Source organism: Macaca nemestrina, chromosome 8 (genome assembly GCF_043159975.1).
Source record: "Macaca nemestrina isolate mMacNem1 chromosome 8, mMacNem.hap1, whole genome shotgun sequence".
Taxonomy (NCBI): Eukaryota; Metazoa; Chordata; class Mammalia; order Primates; family Cercopithecidae; genus Macaca; species Macaca nemestrina.
Window position 1 is genome coordinate 4,711,327 of NC_092132.1, and position 12,735 is coordinate 4,724,061.

A 12,735-nucleotide genomic window follows, 5' to 3' on the forward strand; every position below is an offset into this window, starting at 1 on the left:
ATGGAGGGCATGCGCTGGGGTGAGAGGACCACTGGAAGGAGCGGGAGAGGGGTGTGTGCCATGCACTGTCCCCTGCCTCCAGCGTGGTGTGTCCGTGGTTGATGCTGCTTCTCTTTGAGCCCCGTCCCATTTTGCGTTTCTCATTGCAGACCCCAGTGGCATCATCTTGTTGACAGATGTTTCAGAAGATGTCACCACATGACAAGGGTGTGTGTCTGTCTCCCTCTCTGCTCCTTTTATGCCCCCCATAGTGTCTGGCATCTGAAGGCCAAGCCTTCCTCCCTGCCGGGGAGCACACGGTGCCAGGGTTGCCCATTGCTCACTGGTGTGGATGTTCACAGTTGGCGGCCTCGGAATGCGAGGACCAGAGCCTCCTCCTGAGCCCCCAGCCTTGCTGTTTGTTGGGGACACTGGCTGCTCAGTGCTGCCGTCTCCCGCAGCTGCGTCTCCTGGGTGTAGCCCGGCGTGTTCTCTGTCCCGAGTGTCTTTCTTGCAGACCGGTGGTTGGAGCTGTAGGGGTGGTTGGATGCAGGCTCTCCAAGTTTGGGTTTGTTCTGCCGCTGTCCATCCCCGTCCAGGTTGAGGTGGTCATGCGCCGAGCACGCCAGCTCTGTGGCCTGGGGTGCGTGCAGTGTTGATGATCTGGCTTCACTTCTACAAATGGGGACTTGCCCTGCTTGGCTGGTTGGGGTGTGCTTGAAGACAGGGGCAAGGCTGGCCCCAGTGGGCTGCCTCCCAGAGTGAGGCAGGGCTCCAGAGGAAGCGGAGCCGAGTGACCCGGTCGAGACCTCCTGGGCGGGGGCTCTTCGGAGCTGGCCTGAGGAGAGTGGGTGCCACCCATGCAAGCCAGTGTGAGTGTCTGTTATGTACAAGCTTGGTTCCAGAAACCCAGGAGGGGACGGTCCATTGCACTCACCCTGCATCTTCCTGGCTCCCTGTGCATCTCGCCCTATGGTGGGCTCTCCTGTCCACGTGTTTCCATCCCCCACTGTGACCTCCTTGCCCCGGGATCATCTTGGTTCCCTTGTGTCTACTTTGCAGTGTTCGCCATGTGTTTTCTTTTACTCACTAAAGGCTTACTGCCTTTGGTCATTTCTTTAAGAGTTAAATCTGCATGTTGAAACTCACTTGCCCTATTGAAAAGTTCCATAGCCATCCCACCCTGGGACCTCTTCTTGTGGTTTGTGGCTCCGTGACAAGTGGCCTCCCAGGGCTGTGTTTGGGGTGGGAGGTGGCGTCTGTGGCCTGGCAGGGGTGATGACGGTGGCCATTATGGAGGAAGGGGCCATGGGGCCGCATCCCGTAGCTCTGATGGAGACAGGTAATGGGTGTGCACGGGAGGGAAGCATGGCCACGTCAGAGGGCACGCAGCAGGACGGTGCCCTCTGTTCCCACCAGCCCTGTCCTTCTGGGGGTTGCTAGGTCCAGGCGTGCCCCGTGTCCATCCCGGGGTCAGACCGTTGACTGGCTGCTGGAGGCTGAGTGCCTCCCTGTGTGCCCTCAGGAGACAGGTCAAGGCTGGAGTGCCGGGGGGACATGTGGCAGTGACATCAGATGAACCATTGTAAGATAAACAATTCAGTGGCATGTAGCGCATTCACTGTGTGGTGCAGCCGTCATCGCTGACTACTTCCAGACCATCTCATTCCCCCAAGAGGAGACCCCATGTGCATTCAGTCGTCACCCCCATTCCCTCCCACCTAGCCCCTGGGGACTCCCCGTCTGCGTTCCGTCTCGCTGGATTGACCTATTCTGAGTATGTTCTACAGATGAGGCCACACAGCCAGTGAACGCTTGTGTCTCCTTCCTTCACTCGACATGTCTTCAAGGCCCACGTGGCATCAGTGTTTCATTTCTTTTTGTCATCAAGCATCTGAGTGGATGGATATGTCCCAGTTCATCCATAATTTGTCTTGTTTCCACCTTTTGACTCTTATAAACAGTGCTGCTGTGAGCATTTGTGTACAAGTTTTCATGTGGACGTGTGTGTTAATTTCTCGTGGGCTGGGTGAGATGGTGACTCTGTGTGTAACTGTTTGAGGGCCCGCTGAGCTGTTGTACAGTGGCTGCACCATTTCCATTCCCGCCAGCCACTGGCGAAGGGTTCAGTTTCTCCCCGTCCTCATCAACACTTGTTATTATCATCTGAAACTTTTAGAAAGTGAACCATACTAAACCATTCCTAGCAGATTAGTTACCAGAGTGAAAAAAATGTTGGATGTAAGATGTCTTGCCCAGATCACCTAATGGATATTAGGTGTGTTCATTTCTTCATGCCAGAATGTACAGCATATTTGGAACCTGGATGACTAAATGAACATAATAAAGGTAAACATCATTGAACAAGGCTGAAAAGGGAGTCCGGTACCCACACTCCATCCTGGATGCCTCATATGTCAAAGAAGCTTGTTCTCTGAGTCAGTGTTGAGTGACAGCTATGCGCTGGGGTCATGCCCGCGACTGGGGACAATGGTGAATGGACACAGTCTTGGCTTCTGCCCTGCGAGCTCACAGTCTGAGTCATGAACGCAGATGTGAGTCTGTGAGCAGTCACACAAATCCATGGAAAATGGCAGGTGTCTCCAGCGCAAGCAAGTGCTTGGTCCAGTAGGAGGGGCAGGAATGTGGCCCCGAGCGTGGGGTGTCAGGGACTGCTGCGGCCAGAGGCTGCCAGAGCACGGCCATCGTCCTCCAGCCCAAGGAGGAGCAAGTGTGGGAGACAGCGAACCCACCGGCTGCAGGGTGGAAAATGGTTGGCACGTGGCTTGGAGATCATCAGAAATGGTACCTGTGAGGGCAACTGTGGGCGGAGAGATGGAGCAAATGTGATGTGAGGGAGAGGCTGGTGAGAACTTCTGCTCCTTTGGCATGGATGGGCACAATTCAGGAGTCAGGGAGATTGCTTGAGCCCAGGGGTTCCAGGCTACAGTGAGCTATGATTGCGCCACTGCACTGCAGCCTGGGTGATGGAGCGGGACCCTATCTCTTTTTTAAAAAGAAAAAAGAAAAGGAGACCAGATTTATGTTGAATTTGCAAACTTTGAGGAAAAAAATTTTTTTTTTCTTTATCTTGGGGACAGGGTCTTACTCTGACACCCAGGCTGGCTTGCAGTGGCGCAATCTCAGCTCACTGCCTCTGCCTCCCTGGCTCAAATGATCCTCCTGCCTCAGCCTCCCACAGATGCATGCCACCATGCCTGGCTAATTTTTTTGTATTTTTTGTAGAGACGGGGTTTCGCCATGTTAGCCTAGGCTGGTCTCAAACTCCTGAGCTCAAAGCACTCTGCCCGCCTCAGCTTCCTAAAGTGCTGGGATTACAGGCGTGAGCCACCATGCCCGGCCGAGAAGTTTTAAAGGGCTTTTCATTGTGGAAAAATTCAAATGTACTTAAAAGTGGAGGAGGAAATATAAGGAACTCTCATGTGACCATCACTCAGCCTGCCCTCCTCTCCTGCCCCGCACCCTCCACCGTTTGAGTCATATCATTTCATCCATAAACATTCTCTTACCATTGTACTTGACAATGATTTTAGGCTTACAGAAAAGTGTCCAGAGTAGTGCAGGGCTCCTATAGATGGCTTCCCCTGTTGCCATCATCTTGTCTGATCCTAGGGCAGGTTGGCATTGCTATAGGCCTCTTACCCGGCCTGCAGCTCTTAGGCACATCTGTCCATTTGACTAATGGCCATTTTCTGGATATTCCATGTTCGCTGCTGGAGCCCCCTCCTGCCCAGGCTCCCATGTGGCCGGTGCTGTTGCCTGAAGGCTCCTCTTCCTCTTCCCTTCCTCCTGACCTGGGACCCCTTCAGGTAGCCCCGCATCTTTTCAGCGTGCCTCTTCACATTCTCAGTTTCTCTTCTGGAACCTGCAAGCTGCTCCGGGCTCCTTGTATTTTTCCTGCACTAGCCCGTTTCATCCCTGAGCTCCTGTTCTTTTATTGGAGGATGGTGCTAGAAACACAGGTCTGGACGCAGGCAGGAGACACACATGTCCACACTAGCATGTGTGTGCACACATGCTTATCCACTGCATTCATGTTGAAAACCATGGGATCATACCAGCGTTTCAGATTCACGTCCACCCCAGCAGGGTTTCTCGCCTCCTCCATTGCTTATAACATTAACAGGTGTTAAGAAGCCTGGCGCTCACTGTCCACAGTGTGTCTGCTTATTCGTTGAAACCTAGCGTGCCCGTAGAGTGTGGAGAATTGCCGGCCCTCACCCCTGCGAGACAGACTTTCTGACCGGAACCCTCATATGTGTGTGTGGCTCTTTTTGTCTGTGGCCTTCCAGTGCAGTTGGAACGCTGCTTTCAAGAGTTGCCTGGGGGAGGTCCGTCCTCCTCTGCTCTGCAGTGCAGTGAGCGCGAGGCCTCCCGCGGCTTCCTTAAGCCTCTGGCCTGCCTGGTCCCTGGCGCCAGGTCTGTTTTCCCTGCTCCCTTCTCTCTGACCCCCTTGGTCTGAGCCGCACCTCTCAGCGTTGCTGGGCCACGTTGTTGTTTTATTTATCTTGTGTCCTTGCATCCGGAGTGGTAAGACATTCAGTGGATGGTTTGTGGATGGTCATTAGTGGTCCAGAGCGGTAAATGAGGCTGTTGTTCGCGTTGCACTTACAGCTCCTGTTAGGGAGCCGGTCCTGGTGTTGCCCGTGGATGTTAGGGTTGCTGCCGAGCCTGCGCCACAGCCCATCCCTAGCGACTTGGCGACAGTGGCTGCCAGGTGCGGGTGCGGCTGTGTCTTGTATGTGTGTGGGCAGCCCAGGGCCAGGGGCCCCCTCCTTCCATGGCAGCCTCTGTCTGCATCACAGAGATAAGGCCACGGCCGCCACCAGGATAAGCAGCCAGCAGCTGCTCTCAGAGGAGCCGCCCTGACCCCTCCCATCATGCCGCCGTGGGGTTTCCACACAGAATTTTCCTTGGGCAGAGTTGCTTTTTGATTCTAGTTTTTTAAAAAAACTGTTCTTTCCATCATGATAGAAAGACATGCTCATTTCAAATAATTTAGACGATGTGGAAATAAAAGGAAAAGAAAAATCACCTGTAATATTACTCACAAGAAATATGTTTTCTTTTTTTTTTTTTTGAGACAAAGTCTCACTCTCTCACTCTGTCACCCAGGCTGGAGTGCAGTAACACAGTCACGGCTCACTGCAGCCTTGGCCTCAGGAGATCCTCCCACCTCAGCCTCCCGGGTAGCTGGGACTGCAGGTGCACCCCGCCACCCTGGCTGATTTTTTGTGTTTTTTGTAGAGACGGGTTTTCACCATGTTGCCCAGGCTCACACGTTTTCTATACATGGGTAGACAGTTGGGATCAGCCACATTTATGATTTTCTGTCTTTCTTTTTCAATTGTCTTGAGCATTTCTGAGTACTATTTATTTGGGGGAGGTATATTTACAGTAGTTTTGGGTTTTTTAAGGTCTTGCTTTGTCACCCAGGCTGGAGTGCAGTGGCATAATCACAGCTAACTGCAGCCTCAACTTCCTGAATTCAACTGTTTCTCCTGCCTTGGCCTCCCGGAGTGCTGAGATTATAGGTATGAGCCATTGCGCTTGGCCAACATTTTTTTTTTTTTTTTTCCTGAGATGGAGTCTTGCTCTGTCGCCTACGCTAGAGTGCAGTGGCACGATCTCGGCTCACTGCAACGTCCGCCGCCCGGGTTCAAGTGATTCTCCTGCCTTAGCCTCCCGAGTAACTGGGATTACAGGCGCCCACCACCATGCCCGGCTAATTTTTTATTTTTAGCACACCCTTAGCCTCCCAAGTAGCTGGGATTACAGGCGCCCACCACCATGCCCAGCTAATTTTTTATTTTTAGTAGAGACGGGGTTTCACCATGTTGGCCAGGCTGGTCTTGAGCTCCTGACCTCATGATCCACCTGTCTCAGCCTCCCAAAGTTCTGGGATTACAGGTATGAGCTACCACGCCCGGCCCAACTTTTTTTTTTTTTTTTTTTTTTGGAGACAGTCTCACTCTGTTGCTCAGGCTGGAGTGCAGTGGTGCGATCACGGCTCACAGCAGCCTCAATCTCCCAGGCGCAAGCAGTCCTCCCACCTCAGCCTCTTGAGTAGCTGGGACTACAGGTGTGTGCCACCACACCTGGCTTTTTTATTTTTTAGTAGAGACAAGGTCTCACTATGTTGCCCAGGCTGGTCTCAAACATCTGGGCTCAAGCAGTCCTCCCACCTCAGCCTCCTTAAGTGCTGGGATCACAGGCCTAAGCCACCATGCCCAGCATCCAACAATTTTGTTGTTGTTGTTGTTTTTATTTTTCTTTTGAGACAGAGTCTCTCTCTGTCACCCAGGCTGGAGTACAGTGGCGCGATCTCGGCTCACTGCAAGCTCTGCCTCCTTGGTTCACACCATTCTCCTGCCTCAGCCTCCTGAGTAGCTGGGACTACAGGTGCCCGCCTCCACACCCAGCTAGGTTTTTTTTTTTTTTTTGGTATTTTTAGTAGAGATGGGGTTTTACCATGTTAGCCAGGGTAGTCTCGATCTCCTGACCTTGTGATCCGCCCGCCTTGGCCTCCCAAAGTGCTGGGATCACAGGCGTGAGCCACCGCGCCCAGCCCGCATCCAACAGTTTTTAAAGTAAAAGGATGATGGCAGCACACAGATCAGAGGTTGGGCTCCTGTGGGACAGGATCACGCCCGTGGGCAGCTGTGCTCGGTTCTTGATTATTCTCCACCCACCAGCTGCGTGACCAATATTGGTGTGTCATCAAAACTCTTCATTTGGGCATGAGAGTGGTGTTTCTCAGCCTGGCGCAGTGGCTCACATCTGTAATCTCAGCATTTTGGGAGGCTGAGGCAGGTGGATCACTTGAGGTCAGGAGTTGGAAACCAGCCTGGCCAACATGGTGAAAACCCCTGTCTCTATAAAAATACAAAAACTCAGCTGGGCATGGTGGCAGTTGCCCGTAGTCCCAGCTACTCAGGAGGCTGAGGCAGGAGGATTGCTTGAACTCTGGAGATGGAGGTTGAAGTGAGCCGAGATCTGCACCCCAGCCTGGGCGACAGAACGAGACTCCATCTCAAAAAGAAAAATAAACAAAAAAGAATGGTGCTGCTCTCACAGGGTCACTGAGATTCAACAGGTCAGTACGCCCGAGAGCGTGATGTGCAGCGAGCACTTGTGTTAGCTGCTAGTTGTGTTGTTGTTTCTCTTACATATATGCCTAGAACACCCTCTTTTTCAGAGTGCTTCCTTCCAGCGTCTGACAAGGTGTTTGGGGATGAGGGGGGTCCACTCTCTCACTGCCGGAGGCTGGACCTGCCTCCCGCTGCATCCCGGCATCCCGCATCGTCGCTTGCAGAGAGCAGAGCTGCAGGAAGCATTTGGTGGAGGGTGCGCGGGGGTGGAGGGTGTGCGGGGCTAGAGAGCGGGGCGGGGATGGACAGGCTGCCTGGTGAAAACACACAGGGCTCCGCTGGACGCAGTCAGTGCTGATGTGTGTCCCTTTCCTGAGGGCCGTTTACAGGTGCTCCTTGTAAATCCACCTGTGCTCAACCCCTGCTGGGTGGAGGCCATACCGCAAGGTTGAGCGAGGTGGGGGCAGTGAGCTGTCTCCCCCGAGGCTCTCCTGTTCTGTGAGCCTGCTATCGGGCAGTTCTAGGGGCTCTGGCACCAAGGCCCCGGGCTCCTACCCAGGCCCTGCCCACTGCTGCTGCCTCTCTGCCTGGCTCCTCCTCTGTAAAATGGGGATAATAATAGTGACTGCTGTCATTGTTAATTATTATAAATAATACCTATGTGCTCATAGGAAATTACGTGTCATAACCATCAGAATATGACCATAACGCATTGCATTTTATTATAATTTAGTTCTTATAAACAATTGTTGATTATAATTCGTTGCAATTATTAATAAGTGATTGTGTTAATTACGTAATAGTTACTATAGTTAATAAGCGTTGTTGTTGTCATAATTAGTAACAGGAATTACACTGTGGGAGTGAAGTGAATTAATGCATGGCAAGTCTTCTTGGAGCATAGGAAGCCCCTGGTGCCGGCGGCTCGCTGTTGCGATGGGTGGCAGGGCTGTCATCGGTCCTTTGAGGAGTGAGCCTCTCCTGTAGGAATCTCAAAATGATGCTTTGGTAAGATTGTGCCAGTGCTGCCTGGATAAAGCAGGGTACAGGTGGGACGGCGGTTGGGGTCTCCTGAGGAGTCTCGTCTGGCATGGACTGTGGGGTGTGGGAGCCTCATGGGGCTTGGTTACAAGGGTGCTTGTACAAGAATGTGGAGGACTCAGTGCAAACCTTGTCTTGTTCTGAGGAAGGCACGTGCTCTGAGGGGGAGCCTCTTGGCTCGGGGCTCGCTGATGACAGGGTACGTGTTGATTCAGATGGAAGATACCAGAAAGCATGTTTCTTACAAAATGCCCTTGTAATGGGAACAGGCGTCTTTTGTTCTTTTAAGTGACTCTGCAGGTATTTGGTCCCATCGTTTGCTTGGATATTGTCAAAGTTTGTTTTCTAAACAAAGCCCCAAAGAGACAGAGCAAACACAGGAGTGCTGCAACTCAATCGTGTGTTTAATTGAGAACAGACCGTGGGCAGGATCTGTGGCGCGCAAGGGGCGTGGCTGTGGTGAGGCCGGATGGGCAGGAGTGTGGTCTGGTTCTGAAAAGCAAAACCACCTCGAGCATGGTAAAAGTTTCATTTCACTGTGGCTATCCCTAAACATCGGCTGTAATGGACAGAAGCCACCATTTCCCACCTGATGTCAACCACTTCTGTTCTGTCCCTGAAGTGTCAGCTCCTGGCCAGGCAGTGGGGGGGCCCCACTTCATGCTGGTTCTGTGGCTTTGAACTCACGAGCCTGCCACCCTTCTCTGAGCGGGCTGTGTGCCGGGCGGAAACACTGCCTGGGCCGGGGCCACCGTGGCGTGAGAAGGGCCGCCTGGGGGCCCAGGGCCTGGAGCAGGTGGGCAAGGAGTGGGTGCTGACTGTGTGCTCTGGGCCGTCGGCGCAGAGTCTTGCAATTCTGGCCAGGGGGCTGTCTCCGTTATTTCACTCCCTGTTTGTTTATTTTATTTTGGTTTGCTTTGTTTATAATATTTTATTTTGAGACCAGATCTCACTCTGTTGCCTGGGCTGCAGTGGAGTGGCACGATCTGGGTTCGCTGCAGCCTTGACCCTCCTGGGCACAAGGGATCCTCCCACCTCGGCCTCCCAAAGTGCTGGGATTACAGACATGAGTCACTGTGCCAGCCTGCTTTTGTTTATTTCAAAAGTGGAACATTTTAAATGCTGTGTTTGGCAAATCAGGACTCATACAACAGTTAGTGGAATTGCGCTATGGATAATGAATATGTGAATGGCAGTGTCAGCAGGGAGTGGCCGCAGGCTTGGGTGTGATGAAAAGATGGTACCAAGAGACACACGGATGGAGTCTGAGGCTACAGGAGTGACTTGAGCGGTCAGAATGAGTTCTCATGACTTCAGTAACAGCAGCAGCAGTTACCAAGGGCATGGCAAGCGCTGACTGCCAGGCACTGGCAAAGGGCTTTAGGTGTTCATGACTCTGTGGGTCCTGCCGTCCTTCCATTTTGGAAGTGAGGAGACTGGGGCACAGAGGGGTTCAGGTCACACAGCAGTAAGTACCGGATCCTGGATTTGGACCTGGCGGTGCCTGCAGGTTCTAGAACCTTGACTTGTGTGCTCATGGTCTGGTCGTTGGACCCCAGACCCGGGCGGACGTCTTAGTAAAGTGTAGGCTGCATTGTCACTGCAACAGGTTGCTGAAGACATGAGGAGAGTAGCTTGTATGGCTTTGCCATAGTTATGCAAACATGCAGGACTTTTAGGGGACTTCTCTGAAGTAGAGCAAACTTCATTAAGGAATAAAAGGAGAAGATTGGCTCAGAATTTAGTGGGTTTGGATTTCCCAGTGTTTTCATTAAGGAATTGGTTGAATGTGTTTTTTTTAGGATACTGTTTTGAATAAATGAATATTGACTTGAGTCCTGCCTTTGCTTTTGTTTCGTTTTGAGACGGAGTCTTGCTGTGTTGCCCAGGCTGGAGTGCAATGGCGTGATGTCGGCTCACTGCAACCTCTGCCTCCCGGGTTCAAGCAATTCTCCTGCCTCAGCCTCCCGAGTAGCTGGGACTATTGGTGCTCAACACCACACCCGGATAATTTTTATAGTTTTGGTAGAGACGGAGTTTCGCTGTTGGCCAGGCTGGTCTCGAACTCCTGACCTCAGGTGATCTGACCCCCTCGGCCTCCCAAAGTGCTGGGATTACAGGCGTGAGCTACCACGCCTGGCCCCTTTGCTTTTGCTTTTACATCGTGGGTTTCAGTCTCTTTCGGTCTGGTTCCCTCTGGTGTACCCTGTGCGGCTGACTCTGTAGGGTACAGATCACTGAGAGGATTTGCAGCGCCTCACCCCTGGGGCTGACGCTTGGGACATTTTCTGAAGCTCCTCCTACGGCTTCCTGATAGCCGAGGTCGATCTCCACATGCTTCTGTGGAGCATGATGCCAATTGGATAAGAAGGTGAAAGACCTTTGTAAAGCTCCTCTCCAGCCTCCCTACGGGGACCCTTCTCTTTTACATCACAGCGGAAGAGGCTGCTCTTAGGGAGGGGTCTGGGAACACAGTTGAAGGTGCATGTTTTTTTTTTTTTTTTTTCTTTAAGTTCTAGGGTACATGTGCACAACCTGCAGGTTTGTTACATATGTATACATGTGCCATGTTGGTGTGCTGCACCCATTAACTCATCACTTACATTAGGTATATCTCCTAATACTATCCCCTCCCCCTCTCCTCTCCCCACAATAGGCCCCGGTGTGTGATGTTCCCCTTCCTGTGTCCAAGTTTTCTCATTGTTCAATTCCCACCTATGAGTGAGAACATGTGGTGTTTGGTTTTCTGTCCTTGCGATAGTTTGCTGAGAATGATGGTTTCCAGCTGCATCCATGTCCCTACAAAGGACACAAACTCATTCTTTTTTATGGCTGCGTAGTATTCCATGGTGTTTATGTGCCACATTTTCTTAATCCAGCCTATCATTGATGGACATTTGGGTTGGTTCCAAGTCGTTGCTATTGTGAATAGTGCCACAATAAATATACGTGTGCATGTGTCTTTATAGCAGAAACAGAAGGTGGATGTTTCACAGCCATTTGGGGTGCCCTGCGGCCCTCTGCTTCTGTTGGTCACCTTGGCGTGCGCATTGATCTTCGCCCTTTAGGCCCTGGCGCTGCAGCCATCAGTGCATTGAAGTCTGGTCCCATCATGTGCCCAGACTTTGCTGGGCTTGTGTGCAGTGCCGGGTTAGAGCTGGGGATAGGAGGACACCCAACTTCAGGGCAGGTTTCTTTGTGTGCTTTTTTTTTTTTTTTTTTGAGATGGGATTTTGCTCTTGTTGCCCAGGCTGGAGTGTGGTGGCGCAATCTCGGCTCACTGCAACCTCTGCCTCCCAGGTTCAAGTGATTCTTCTGCCACAGCCTTCCGAGTAGCTGGGATTAAAGGCGTGCACTACCACGCCTGGCTAAGATTTTGTATTTTTAGTAGAGACAGGATTTTACCATGTTGGCCAGGCTGGTCTTGAACTCCTGACCTCAGATGATCCGCCCACCTCAGCCTCCCATAGTGCTGGGATTATAGGCGTGAGCCACCGCGTCTGGCTTTTTTTTTTTTTGAGACAGAATTTTGCTCTGTTGCTCAGGCCAGAGTGCAGTGGGAATGATCATGGTTCACAGCAGTTTCAACCTCCTGGGCCCAAGTGATCCTCTCATTTGAGCCTCCCGAGTAGCTGGTACCACAGGCATGCACCACTACATCTGGTTACTTTAAACATTTTTGTTGTGGAGACGAGGTCTCTCCATGTTGCCCAGGCTAGTCTCAAGCCCCAGGACTCAAGCGATCCTCCTGCCTCGGCTTCCCTAAGTGCTGGGATTACAGGTATGAGCCACCATGCCTGGCCAGCTGTATTTATAGTCTGATAGAAACCAGACCCAAATTTCTGCAGTGGTCTTGTGGATAGAGTTCCATTTGTCATTGATTCTGTCAGTATTACCGTTATTCCTGAGGAAACCTCAGGCAGGGCTGCTGTGTTTTTAAGAAAATACTCTAGATGACAATCCACTCCCAGAAAGGGATGTTCAGACGGCAGCTCTTCAGCCGTTTTCGGTCAGGGCCTCCTTACATTCTTAAGTTACTGAGAACCCCAAAGATCATTTGTTTATGTGGGTTATATCTATCGTATTACAAATTAAAACAGGAGTTTAAAAAACATTTGATACAATAAATGTCATTTTATTATATTAAATATGTATTCATATAATTGTTTTTATGAAAGATAATTTCTTCTAAAACAACAAAATATAATAAGAGGGGCATAGTTTTACATTTTTCCTAAATCTCCTTCAGGTCTGCCTTAATAGAAAGCATCAGCTGGCTTCTGGATTCCGTTGACAGGGGTATGTTGAGGTTTTTTTGTTTTTTGGTTTTGGTTTTGGTTTTTGAGACGGAGTCTTGCTCTGTGGCCCAGGCTGCAGTGCAGTGGTGCAATCTTGGCTCACTGCAAGCTCCGCCTCACGGGTTCACACCATTCTCCTGTCTCAGCCTCCCGAGTAGCTGAGACTACAGGTGTGCGCCACCACGCCTGGCTAATTTTTATGTATTTTTAGTAGAGACGGGATTTCACCGTGTTAGCCAGGATGGTCTCGATCTGCTGACCTTGTGATCCGCCCGCCTCAGCCTCTCAAAGTGCTGGGATTACAG

General features: G+C 51.4%; 1 protein-coding gene across 1 annotated transcript in view; it reads left to right on the forward strand.

Moving 5' to 3' along the window:
- The window catches only part of LOC105488387 (argonaute RISC catalytic component 2), a 119,274-nt gene that overhangs the window by 10,726 nt on the left and 95,813 nt on the right, over positions 1 to 12,735 (forward strand). The window lies entirely within an intron of this gene.